The sequence below is a fragment of the Felis catus genome, chromosome C1 (genome assembly GCF_018350175.1).
Source record: "Felis catus isolate Fca126 chromosome C1, F.catus_Fca126_mat1.0, whole genome shotgun sequence".
Lineage (NCBI taxonomy): Eukaryota > Metazoa > Chordata > Mammalia > Carnivora > Felidae > Felis > Felis catus.
Window position 1 is genome coordinate 72,035,119 of NC_058375.1, and position 13,856 is coordinate 72,048,974.

At 39.4% G+C, this 13,856-nt stretch overlaps 1 protein-coding gene across 1 annotated transcript in view; it reads right to left on the reverse strand.

Moving 5' to 3' along the window:
• The window catches only part of LOC111561763, an 84,439-nt gene that overhangs the window by 16,394 nt on the left and 54,189 nt on the right, over window positions 1-13,856 (reverse strand). The window lies entirely within an intron of this gene.

Consider the following 13,856-nt stretch of genomic DNA (forward strand, 5'->3'; position numbering starts at 1 on the left):
GGGAGTGAGGGAAAGTGAATGGCCTTGCTTGCTGGGTTTTGGAAGCTACACAGGATTTCGATGACAAAGGATGGAGAAAGTATTCTAGACAAAGGAGAAGGAAGAATAACAGAGATCGATGCCAAAAAGTGAGCATTCAGTCATGCAGGAGTCATGCCCGCCAGCCCACAATTTTTTTTTTTTAAGTCTGCAGAATGTTTTTTAAAAAACTACTTGTCCATGTTTAAAATGGGGAGAATTTGTACACAAACCTTTATTTTTGACTTACTGGAAACGCAAAGATTTAGCAACACTGGGCCCACATTCAACTGATCTTGAATAATAGCTACCTCCTTTAGAGGGAGATTCTTCTCCCTAGCCCACCCCAAACCCCACACCCTCTATTGTGTTATTCCCAGCCCTCCCTATGGGCATTTGTGGTTGTGACCCCTGACAGAGCACAGGCTACGAGGTGGCAGGAAAATGCCTTGAATGAGAATGTGGTATGAGAAGTCTGGAATCTTGCTTGCCAAGTGTTTTCAGACTTTACCATGTGGGTGATGGGGGAGAGTGAAACAGGGTAGGAAATTAGTGAGAGCTGATTTTTAGGAGACTCTGGCAGATAACTTGGAGGCATTTAGATGGAATTATGGCACTACTCAGGGGGCCACCACAATAGTTCAAGAAAGACATGATGAAGACTTGAAGTAGGAAGAGTGGTGAGGAAGACGGAGGCAAGGGGCAGAGGCATAAAAGGAGCTGAGGTTTAAACATGTTCCCAAACTGTTTATAAAAATGTTTAAACATCTAGAAAAATTGAAAGAATAGTACAATGAATACCAACTGCTACCCAGATTCAACATCATCTTAACAACTGTTATCATTTTGCCATATTTGCTTTATTTTTACACACACACACACACATATATACATATATATACATACACACACACATATATACATATATATACACATATACGTGCATACACGTATACGTGTGTGTAAAAATAAAGCAAATATGGCAAAATGATAACAGTATGCACATATACATGTATATATATATGTGTGTGTGTGCGTGTGTGTAGGTGTGTGTATGTGTGTGTGTATGTATTTTGAAAGAAAGTCATAGATATCATGACACTTTACACCTAAATAACTCAAATATGCATCACCTAAAAATAAGAGTTTTCTTGTATATCACCACAATATCATTATCACATCTAAGAAAACTAATATTAGTTTTTTAATATCACATATCATGTCATTTAATATATAACTCATATGGAAATTTTCTCCAATTGTCCCCAAAATGTTTAGCTGTTTTTACCAAGCCAAGAGTCAATCAAGGTTCATATATTGTATTTGGTTGTTAGGTCTTCTTACTCTCTCTCCCCTGATGATAATGACTTTTGGAAGAATCCAAAAAAGTTGTCTTATAGAATATCTCACTTTGCAGATTCCTCTGTAGGTTTCCCGTAATTTCATTGCTCTTTGATTTCCTGTAATTCCTATATATTTGAAGTTAGGTCTAAAGGCTTAATTAGATTGAGTTTAACACTTTTGGCAAGAATAGTTCATAAATGATTTTGTGAATTTCATCTGCATCACAGATGGATCAGTCTGTGAATGATCACATCAAAAGGAATACAATTCAAGGTTACCCCATATTATTGGAATAGCCAAATTAGTGACCCACCAGATTGCGCCTTTGCAATTGGTAAGTCACCTGTGTGATGATACTTTGTCATTGTGTGAATATCCTGTTCTGAAATATTATTTCATTGGGGGTTGCAAAATAGTGACTTTCAAATATCACTTCTTCTACGGCATTCTTTTCTAAAGGTAAGATTCCCTCATCAACTAGGATGATGATATACATATTTCTCCCAAAAAGACAAAGTAAATGTTTAGTTCTTTTTCCCTTTTACTATCAATTTCAGAGTAAGGATTTGTTACTTCTAATGATGTAAATGTTTTTCTTCTTCTTTCCATTACTTTTTGGGTATCACTATACACTCATGGATTTTTATATTTTCAATGTTTTGCAGTTAACTACAGTCATCTTCAAATTGTCCAAATGTGTCTAGTGGAAGCCTTTTAAAACTAGCTCTTGTGTCCCTTTAACATGCCCCCATAAATCACTGAGCATTTCCTTAGTTCCTAGGATAACAGGATATCCAAAGTTCACCTTGTAGTTTCCCTGCTCAACAACTAGAATCAGCGATTTCTCCAAAGATCATTGTTCTTTTTAGTAGGTTAACGATGGAAACCAAAATGTGGATCTAGATGTATTTATTGTTCAAGGGGTATCATCGCTTCTATATTCTTCTAGTAGACAAAACCAGGATGGACAGATAGTGGTGCTGTATGCATGTATATTTTTAATTCATGAGTCCATACTGATATTTTTCATTAAAATTTAATATTATAATTTAATGTGACAAATACTTTCCCATTGGATATTTTAAAGGATGGATGAATAGAAGCGGATAAAGAGTTGCACGTGTGAGGTAAGGAAAAGAAAGAACAAGGACTCCCTAAATTCTTAGATTGAGAATCTGAGTCTAGATGGATGGCACTGCTGCTGCCATCTTACCGAGATAGGAAGTAAGAAAAAATGGAAACACTCCTGGGCTATGGGTGAGGGATGAGAACTCAACTGTACATAGTTCAGTGTTTTATTATATTAGTTGTAAAATTAAATAATCTGCTTAAGAAGTGACACACACAGGGGAGTCAGCGTCAAGGATTTCACATAGGTGTAGAAATGTAAGCTATATTCAGAGTACCAGTCAAGAGTAATCTAACACTAAGTATTCTTCAAACACTGTTAACATCTGTGAAATGTCTGTACCCCAGTTCATGGATGAAGCTTGATACTTAAGTATGACTTATTAGGGTAAGCAAATTGAACTCAAGCAAAGGAGGAAAGAAAGAAAAACATAAAGGTGAAGATATTCTGAGAAGTAAAGGAGAAACCTTAAAAACAGTCCTGGATTAAAATTTTTTTTTCAACGTTTTTATTTATTTTGGGGACAGAGAGAGACAGAGCATGAATGGGGGAGGGGCAGAGAGAGAGGGAGACACAGAATCGGAAACAGGCTCCAGGCTCTGAGCCATCAGCCCAGAGCCTGACGCGGGGCTCGAACTCCCGGACCGCGAGATCGTGACCTGGCTGAAGTCGGACGCTTAACCGACTGCGCCACCCAGGCGCCCCCAGTCCTGGATTTAAAATATCCTGTGTTAGTTTGCTAGTGCTGCCATAACAAAATACCACAGATTGGGTGGCTTCAGCAACCGAATGTTATTATCTCACAGTCTGGAGGCTAGTAGTCCAAGGAGTAAGGTGTTAACAGGTTTGTTTTCTTCTGAGTCCTCTCTCCTTGGCTTGCTGATGGCCACTTTTTCCCTGTGCCCTTACATGGTCATTCATGCCTTCATCTGTATTTGTGTGTCCCAATCTCTTCTTATAAGGACACTGGTCACACTGCAGTAGAGCCCATAGGACCTCATTTTACCTTAATTACCTCTTTAAAGGCCCTGTTTCCCAAAGGCAGTAACAAATTGGGATTCGGACATCAAAATATGAATTTGAAGAGAACACAATTCAGCCCATAACATATAGGGTAGAAAAAAGCTATGTGATAATGATACATGTTTGAGAAAGTTAGGAAGTCTTCTCTATGTCTAGGTCTCATTTCTGACTGGACAGAGACAACTTGGTAGCATTATTACTCAACAACAGCTTGAGCAAGTTTGAGCTGATGATTACACGATGAGCCACACATTCACCCACATTTCTATGGTCAACGATGGATATACAGAGAAAATTGGAGACAGAACATATCCACCCTGTTTCCGCTAAGATTTTCTAGGCTTTGAATTTGAGTCATTATGCTTAGCTTTGCTCTCTGCTGAGGTGGAGGGGAGGGCATTTAATCATTGCTTTTTCCTTCTTTTTCAGGACAAGTAGCCCTGTGCTGAATGACTCATCCGATACCAGCCTTAACTGTCACAAATGATGGAGCGGCAGGTTTCATCTATCTTAGAAAAGGGGAAATTAAAGAGGAAGTCGATTTTTTTTTTTTTTTTTAGGATGCTAGAAGATTGGTGCTTTTACAGATGAGAAAACAAAGGCCAAAGGAGGAGGTAGAGAAAGACTTGAGGACCTGCCTGTGGACTTGCTCAGCTAGTAAGGACACAACCTTTTGACTCCTATCCTAATACTCTTTCTACTTCACCACAAAGTAAGTAGCTCTTTTGCTATGGTTTTTTGGTTTTAAAACATTCTTGGAAGCATTGCTTACAAATGATTTGAAATGCCAAAGAACATTCTGGTATAGTGGTTAAGAACCCAGACTGGTCAAACAAACCTGTGTTTGAGTCTCAGCTTTATCATTCACTACTATATAGCCTTCAGCGGGTTGTCTAACTGCTTAAAGCCTCAATTTCCTCAACAATGGAATGCGGATAATAATAGCACCTACCTCACAGAATGGCCCTGAGGACTTTAACACATTTACAAAAAAATGAGTAGCGTTAGGCACATGGTAAGTGTTCAACAAATAAGAGGTGTTATTGTTCATTACAATACCCTAACATTTATCAGAATTCAGATTTTCCTTTCTGGTTTCCTAGGCAAAAATGAATCAAAAATAAATGAGTAAATAAATGAACATCAATAGTTAGACATCTTTCCATTTCACAGCCAAGAGGATGTTTATTACAATGCCCCAGGATCTAGCAGCTGGGCACAAGGGCAAAAAACAAACATAACAATTGAGTCAAATTATTTCACAACTTTGAAGATAAAAAATCACAGCCTAAGGAGAAAACCAAAATCTCCAAGAGAAAACAAAGTTCTGAGACAAAAGAAGGGTGGGGAGGAAGAAAGGGTGTTATGCCACCTATAAACTCAACAAAAGCATTGGTACCAGCCAAGAGTGACAGAGACCACTTTCCAGATAATGGAATTAAGATGCCGAAGAAAGTAAAAGTTATCTCCAGCAAAAAAGACTTATTTCTCAGAGTCCAGGATCCTTTAATGTGAAAAATGTGAAGAGGTTTTTTCTCACATAGAATCACACGAGGAACTGACCATTAAATCCTGACGGGGCCCTGCTGCAGTGACTCCCATAACATATCAGCTAATCACAGAGCCCACACACTTGAACAGGTTGCTATGTTAATTTTCTTTAATCAGTAATTTTTTCTAAAAGTTGGGTTCCAGGACCCTGCTGGGAAGCCTGTCATTTAAAATTGATGAAATGCGATTACTGTTTTCAAGTATCTATTTGTGCACAAGGGAAACTCTAGCCTCAACTGAAGTAATAGAGCATTTTAAAATAGATCATTAGAACAAGAGATACTTACTAAAAAGGCTATTTATTTTTGTCAATCTTTATTGCCTCAAAGGCCAAAGCAAGACCCAGAAATAAAAGCACAAAATGAATTTATCCATAATACACATGAAAAAGAAAGAGCCAGAGGGACTCTTCTGGAACAGATAGGTTCTCTGCCTAAAATGAAGGAGAAAGGCATTTTCAGTTACGTGGTCCCTCCATCAGTTCTTTGCTGAAATGGTTACAATAAGCCAGATCCATTCCTATTTTTTGTTCACTCTTTTCCTGCTGATTTCAGTTCTTGTCTAAGAGCTGCACTGGGAACATTCTGTAAGGCAATTTGGCAGTATTTAGAAAAATATTTAATATGATTATCTTTTGACCCAATAATTTCACTTGTAGGAAATTTTCCTATAGGAATTCTAATTAAAGTGTTTGAAAATACAGACATGAGGAAATTGGGGTGCCTGGCTGGCTCAGTCAGTAGAGCACGTGACTCTTGATCTCAGGGTCATGAGTTCAAGCCCAACACTGGGCCAAGAGCTTACTTAAAAAAAAATCTTTTGAGGTGCCTGGCTGGCTCGATCAGTATAGCATGCAGCTCTTGATCTTGGGGTTGTGAGTTCAAGCCCCACGTTGTGAGTGGAGCTTACTTAGATATGAAGAAATCTACTATCCCATTGTCTGAAATACTGTAAATTGAAAGCAATCTAAATGTCCACTAACATGAGCTGATTAAATAAATAAATATTGATTCAGCTATATATACACACACCCTGGAGTCAGATCACCTGAGTTCCCATTTTACTACAACTTATTAGTTGTGGCCATTTATATTTATTTTCTATTGCTGCTATAATAAGTTGCCACAGACTTAGAGGTGTAAAGCAACACAAACTTATTATCTTACAGTCTGACAGGTTAGAATTCCTATATGGGTCTCACTGGGCTAAAAGCACTGTTGACAGTGTTGGGGCCTTCTTATAGAGTCTAAGAGGGAATCCCTTTCCTTGCTTATTCAGGTATTGGCAGAGCTCAGTCCCATGCGTGTGATTGTAGGATTGAGGTCTTGGTTTCCTTGCTTGCTGTTGCAGAGGCCTGCCCCTGGCTCCTAGAGTCTTCTTGCTGGTCCTTGCACGTAGACCCCTACATCTCAAAAACAGCCACAGAGCATGGAATCGCTTGTGGTGTCATCTGACCCTGCTTTTGTCATCATCTCTCACTCTAACTCAAACCAAGAAAGGTTCCACTTTTAGAGACCCAAGTGATTTAACTGGGCCCACCCAGACAGTCCAGACCAATCTCCCCATCTCAAGGTCTCAACCTTAATCCCATCTACAAAGTCCATTTTGCCATGTAAGGTAATACATTACAGTTTCCGGGGATTTAGATATAGACATCTTGGGGAGCCATTATTTTACCTGTCACACCTCTCTAAGCCTCAGATTCCTCATCTCCAAAATGGAGCTTCTTCCACATGTGGTTCTTGTAAACTAAAGATGTGACAGACTCTTGGCACATTGTAATCACTCAGGAAATGTTAGCTATCACCACCACTGCTATCTAGCCAGTGAAAAAGAGAGCCATATTACGGACATAGAAAGATGTTCAAATGATGTATTTGAGAAAAGTCAGCTATAGAAAAGTGTGTACAGTATAACCATTTTTTTAAAGAAGAAAAAGAGTAAAAAGATAAATACTTGTTATTTGTACTTACGTGGGGGAAAATGGATGGATGCCAAAAGAGGGTTGTAAAAGGGATACTAATTATATCTGTAATATTTTCTTTCTAGTATAAATAAATGTCTGACACATATATGACAGGATGTTTGCCTCTTTTTTTTTTTTTTTTTTTTAAGTAATCTCTATTCCCGATGTGGGGCTCGAACTCATGACCTCAAGATCAAGAGTTGCACACTCCACTGACTGAGCCAGCCAGGTACTCCAGGATATGTGCCTTTTAAAGTTCTGGTTTGTTATATTCTTTACTTCTCTGTGTATATAAAATGTTTAAAAAATTTTTTAAAGAACTTCATGGAGAAGTCAGAAATAGGGATGCTGTCCTGATGGTACATGTATTTTGGGTTCTAGAAAAAACAATCTAAGGTTTTATAGGTAAACATAGAATTAGGGCAGACAGATGAAAATGTATTTCTACTTTCTGTCCATCAGTTAGCACCTATTGAACACTCATAATAGGCTAAGGATAATATTGTTTGAAAAGGCCCAGGGGTGCCTGGGTGGCTCAGTTGGTTAAGCATCCCACTTCAGCTCAGGTCGTGATCTTGCAGTTCATGAGTTCAGGCCCCACATGGGACTCTGTGCTGACAGAGGGATTCTCTCCTTCTTTCTCTGCCTCTCTCCCACTAGTGTGCACGCTCGCTCTCTCCCTCAAAATAAATAAACTTCAAAAAGAAAAAATAATAAAATGCCTAAAATATGTATGAAAATGTTTAAGAAGACTTAAGCAGAAACACGTATGCAAATTTAATACAGTCCATAAATGTTGTCAAGAAACAAAGAAGTAATCAGAAAAGTGATTACATTTCAGAGAGAAATTTAATTTTGAGACAGATTCTGAAGGAGGAGAGGTTCATAAATGTCTAAGAAGGAACAATTCAAATAAGAAAATGGCCTAGATGAGGCACATAGAAGAGGCCTTGTCAGCAGAATGTGGGGAACAGTGGTAGAATAAGGTGGTTGGAGCAGAAGTTCCTTCTCCAAATTCTGAAGAGCTAGGAAAACAGATGTAGATATTTACATGAACATATGCACAGAAAAATGTCAATACACAATTAAATAGAATTTAGGCTACCAGGAAAATAGATTTGACATCACAGATTTACACTGACTGTGATAATCACCTTTTCCCCTATATTTGCTGGCTCCAATGGAGACTTGGTAAAAATGTAAAGTATGAAGCCAGTATTTATGAAGTGCTTTGAAAGAGAAAAAGGGAATGCTGATGGAGACCAGGAGTGAGCTTCCCTTCATTCTCTGTTGGAAGTGTTAGTGGAAGTGGAGTTATCTCTTTAGGGTTAGACGTAATTATTTAATAGATTAACATGGACAAATATCCTCCCCTCCAAAAGGACAATCTATTTTGAAAATATTCTGCTTAATGCCATAAAATATTCTACTGTTGGGTTACATTCAGCTTTCTGCCTAATTTGAATGAAAGGCTCAACCTAATTTTTATTGGAGGGGATGTAGATGGCTATGACCATAACAGAAAATTTGAGTCAGTCCTGATTTGTAGCTTAGAGTGCAGAGGGTGCCCCATGACGCATCTGGTCAATCCCCAGGTCCTGCTGCCCCTGCCTCCTCATCACTGCTCACATCCTGATTCCCTCTACCATTGTTCCAGATCTGGCCTCATCCCAGTTTGCCCAAATACTGTGGCAGCTTTCCCATAGTCTCCCCACCATACTGTGGCCACAGTGACCTCCTCCTCTCTCTTGCTCTGACAATCTGAACAGATTCCTGCTATGCTTAAAGTTGGACTCACAGTGGGGTTGCCTCACACTGATGTCTCTGTGAGTTGTGAGGTGGGTCATAGGCCATGTATTACTGATAATAAAGCCCCAAAGATTCCAGTGAGGCATTTGTCTTAGCTCTGTGTCTAGAATACCTTCCCCCATCGCTCAGTCACTGGCTCTAATGTCTGGCAGACTCCTGTTCCTGAAGGTCTCAGCTCAGATGGGAATCCACAGTCTTGACTTCCCCAGCGAGTTCACACTCTTCTCCTAAAGCCTTGCTATGCTTTGTGTAGACTTCCACATAAGACTTGTCCTGTTTGATTGCAATTGTTTATTAAGCTCCTTGAAGATAGAGACCGTGTCTTAGTTTTTTTACATGGTTAGTAAATAGCAACTTCTAGTACATTCTAGGCACACAGTGAACATTAATGGATGTTGAATAAATAGATTAGTACTACCACTGATATGGGGTAGAGATTCCCGTTAACTAGGTCAACATTTTTTCTCCCATTCCTGCTATAGATGACAGCAGGAAAAAACCTTTCTCCCTAATTATGTTATATAACACTGTCCCATAAAGTTTCTGCATTTTGAGAGCAAAGGCTGAAAGACATTTTTTTTTTCCTTCATAAAATTAAAGATCTTGATTATTGGCAAAGAAATGATGCTAGATTCATTAGAAAGAGAGTGGTCTAGCAATTCTTTCTCTGTTTCTGTAACTAATTACAGATGAGTAATTTAAAAAAATTAGTATCCATAAAAATCAACTGCAAACCAATAAGGATGATGAGTTGAATCATAAAAATTCCATGCTATTTATATTTCCCCACACACACTCAGTGCATTTATTCTAAATGGAAAAGTACAAATATTGGGATAAAAACATTTAAACTACAGAAACAAGAAATTCCAAATGCTAATCCTGCCTAAAGGGCAGAATTTAATTCTGTGCTAAGCTACTGTATGTAGGATTAAGAGGCGTGGTTAACTGAACATTTGAGAACAAGTAATTACCACTGAGTCTATCATACATTTGTCTCACACATAATTTACACAATAAGCCCACAGTGGAGACTAATAAAAATGCTGTTTGAAACATTTTTTTCCAGCCACAAATTTTTCAGGCATCTCCCCCCTGGCCCCCTGATTAAAGATCATTTACTCCTATGGACTTAGGTTGGATGGCAGTGAGAGATTTTTTTTCTCTGATACGTAGGGACAGAGAAATAACATTTCTAACTTGTTCTTCTTGGCTGTGTCCCTCCAGCCAGTCTTGGGCATCTGAATGTGGAAATGCATGGTCCCTGTAGTTGTTTTATGGAATACTTCAGAGTGGAGTGGACATGCAAAGGAACACTTTTATTTACTCATTTATTTGTTCATTCAACAAACACATATGCGCCCAGAATTGTGCTGGGTTCTCAGGATACCAGTGAACAAGACAGGTCCCCACCCTGACGAGTTCACAGTCTAGTAGCAGAGACTATTAAGCTAACAATTATAACATAGAACAAGGGGCACCTGGGTGGCTCAGTCAGTAAGCGTCCGATTTCGGCTCAGGTCATGATCTCACGGTTGGGGAGTTCGAGCCCCATGTTGGGCTCTGTGCTGACAGCTCAGACCCTGGAGCCTGCTTCAGCTTCTGTGTCTCCCTCTCTCTCTGACCCTCCCCTATTAGCACCTGTCTCTCTCTCTGTCTCAAAAATAAACATTAAAACAATTTTATAATACAGAACAAGAAGCCAGGACAGGTGGTACTCAGAGAGTTGCTGTGGCTCTGACACCTGTCTGGGATGGTTAGGGAGGGCTTCTAGCAAGAACTGCCATCCAAGTTGCATCTCAAATGATTTCTAGGGCCCAAACAGTTGAAAGAGGGGAGAAAAGTAGAAAATTCACAGCCCAGGGAAGAGCTGGCAGAGATGAGATTACAAGGGGATGTGGAAGAAGATAAGGCAGGATGGTGCTTACTGATGGAGTAGAGCAGATATCTGCAAAGATATGGGGTCTGAGACTCTAAAAGCAACTGCGTCTGTGGCCCTCCTTCCCCTCTCTCCTTGGGACACCTGCCAGAAAGAAGATAGCTGAAAGTTCAAATATATTTGGAAGAGACATTAAATTTCTGTGCAGCAGCATCTTGGCTGGACTGATTCTGGCATTTGCTCTCATTTTAGCATTTTGCAGGAAACAGGGTGATATGTGCCATCAAAGCCATAACTTTCCAACTACAGCCCAGCTCTCTGGCTCTAATTCCGTATCTGGCAAGAGCGTGACCTGGGGCAAGGGATTTCACCTCACTGTGCCTCAGTGCCTCACCTTTAGAACAATTTGCAGAAGGAAATGAGTGACTGTATATAAAGTACTCAGGGCATAGCTTGGCACAAAACAAATGCCCAATAAGTATTAGCCATTAATTATTGTATTCTACCCATGGGAAGTGCCGATGAAGCCAGTTATTTAAATAACCAGCACGTTATTTATAGGACTGGGCCCAGAAGTAAAGCTGTTGTTTAATGTCTTTGGCACTAAAAGGAGATTAGAAAAGTTAACCCTGTGAACACAAAGACTGAACTTTGGCTGCCTTTCAAAAGTTACAATGGAAGTTTCTGTTTATAACCATTCATTGAACATTCATTATCACCACACTTAGTGAAATGTGTTTACTGAATGTCAGGCCTGGGCATACAAAGATACCTGAGTAGGTCTGAAAATCTGTTCTTCATTCAATACATGCTTAGCAAGTATCCAGAAAGTACAAATCACATTGAGGATAAAATGATGATTTGGACCTTCCAGCAGAAGGTGATACATGCTACAAAGAAGCAAAGACAGTAATAATGAAAACCTGCTGAATGCTTTCTCTATACCATGCTCTGTGCTAAGTGTCTTACTGGGATTATCTCTGAGTGCCTGGGAGCTGAGAGGATGGAATCATGGTTCTGAGCTGGGGGATCAGGAAAAACTTCATGGAGGTGGAAGTATTAGAACAGGATCTTGGGGGCGCCTGGGTGGCTCAGTCAGTTAAGCGTCTGACTCTTGATTTTGGCTCAGATCCTTATCTCAGAGTCACGAGATCAAGACCCATGTCGGGTTCCATGCATGTGGAGCCTGATTGAGGCTCTCTCTGCCCCTCCCCCCACCCTCTCACTCTCACTCTCTCTCTCTCTCTCTCTCTAAAAAAAAGGACTGGATCTTGGAAAACACTTCTGGAGTGTTATGCTTAACCCTGGTTTTACAACTGAATGGGTCCAATGGCTTTTTCTAAAGATGCTTTTTCATACAAAAGGTTATTTTAAAGGAAATGGCCAGCAAAATGGGAAAGTTTCTACTAAAAACTTTCGTCTGGCTACAAAATAGAACTACTACCAACTTGAGTCCAGCTGTTGCTTAAAAAATTAACAACTTCCCATTACATTTTCCAATGTGATAGCCCTGTTGCCTGCAATGCAATCCAATCCCATTTCTCCCTGAATGCTCCTTCTTTCCCACAAATCACTGGGACTCATGTTTGCAGCACACTCTGAAATCCTGTTCCCAATTATTGGTTGTGTAATTTATTGATAAAGCAAAGCCAAATATGAGTAAGAAGGAAAGCCTAATTAGAAATGAAGCACTCAATGTCCCAACAAGGAAAATTCCAGGGCTTCAAAAATAGAAAATCAGTGATGCATAGTTTGAGGGCTTTGTCACCAAAGAAATAATCCCAGTACTTAATAAACCAGAAAATGGATTAAACAGATGGGGCAAAGTTATCAGTGGCCGAGAATGGGCACCTACAGAGAAATAGAATGATTTAGAACCAAAATGACTCTGGTACACACTAAAGAATATCTATTTGGGTCCTGAAATGAACACGATAAAAAATCCGTATGAAAAGAAATATAAAATCAGTCATGAAGAGAGAACATAACAGGGTATGGGCTGATATAGAAATGCCAGAGCTACTTAAAAAAAAAAAAAAAAGATTGATTAGCCAATTCAAAGAGTTGATTTGTAGGACTTTTTTTTTCTTTAATTGAACCGACCTCTTGAGTGAATCAACAAAGATGGTAACTTTTAGTAGAGTGTGGATGCAGCTTCATTTTAATAAGTTTGCCCTTAAACAGAAAACCTTTTCTCACAACAGAAAAACCACCCCAACAGCACATGTGTCTGTATATTTTCTGCCTACACCTACCTGAACATGTTTCTAATCAGTTGACCACCTACATTAAGGCAACTCTTAGAGCCTGCATTTTGCTTTATAGGAGAAACAGCAAAGGCTCAGTATGTCTAAAAGTCTTTGAAAATTACAGGACTGAAATTATAGGACACTCAGTTTTGAGTGTTGGTGAGTTGCTGGATGGTCCTTCCCAGATCACTTAGCCTCCGTGTTTTCTAATTATTGTATTACACAACTAAAAGAATGATATTCACACATACAAACACACACACATGCACATCCTATACCCTTGAGCACGGAGAGACAACAGGCTGATCAGGAGGCTTCTACGTCTGCAAGAAACAGAGAACGGGAGACAACAGGAAAACACAGTTTCTGAGTGATGGCAGAACAAGTTGCTATTAATGTCCCATCTTCCAACCACTGATGTGACCTAGGGGTCTTTCCCAGCCAGAGAATAATTTTAGGGAATGAGCTTCCTGGTGAGCTCACAGCTTAACACTGCTTGTATCACCATCTTGAGTCAGCAGTGGATAATGCTGTGCAGAATAAACTAATTTTAGTCATCTGTGGGATCCTTGTAAACGCTCCATAGTGACTTCAACAAGTCAGTGTGAACTTGCTATCTGTGCTTCATTTCCTGCTCTCAATAACCCACTAAGGGGTATTTTTAGATGATGACATCTTACAGGATTTGTCTAGGTGGGTTTCTTTGTTTTAGAGCTGGCAGCTGAAAATTCTGCCACAGATTCCAAAGTCAGGAGGCCTTCTGGTAAATGACCCAGGAAAGTGATTAACAAATATGGAAACAAAGAAGATAGATGGAAATGTGTATCTTATACGTGCTACAGGAAAACAGTACTGCCCACCTTACTCTCATTGTAGCAACATGTTCCG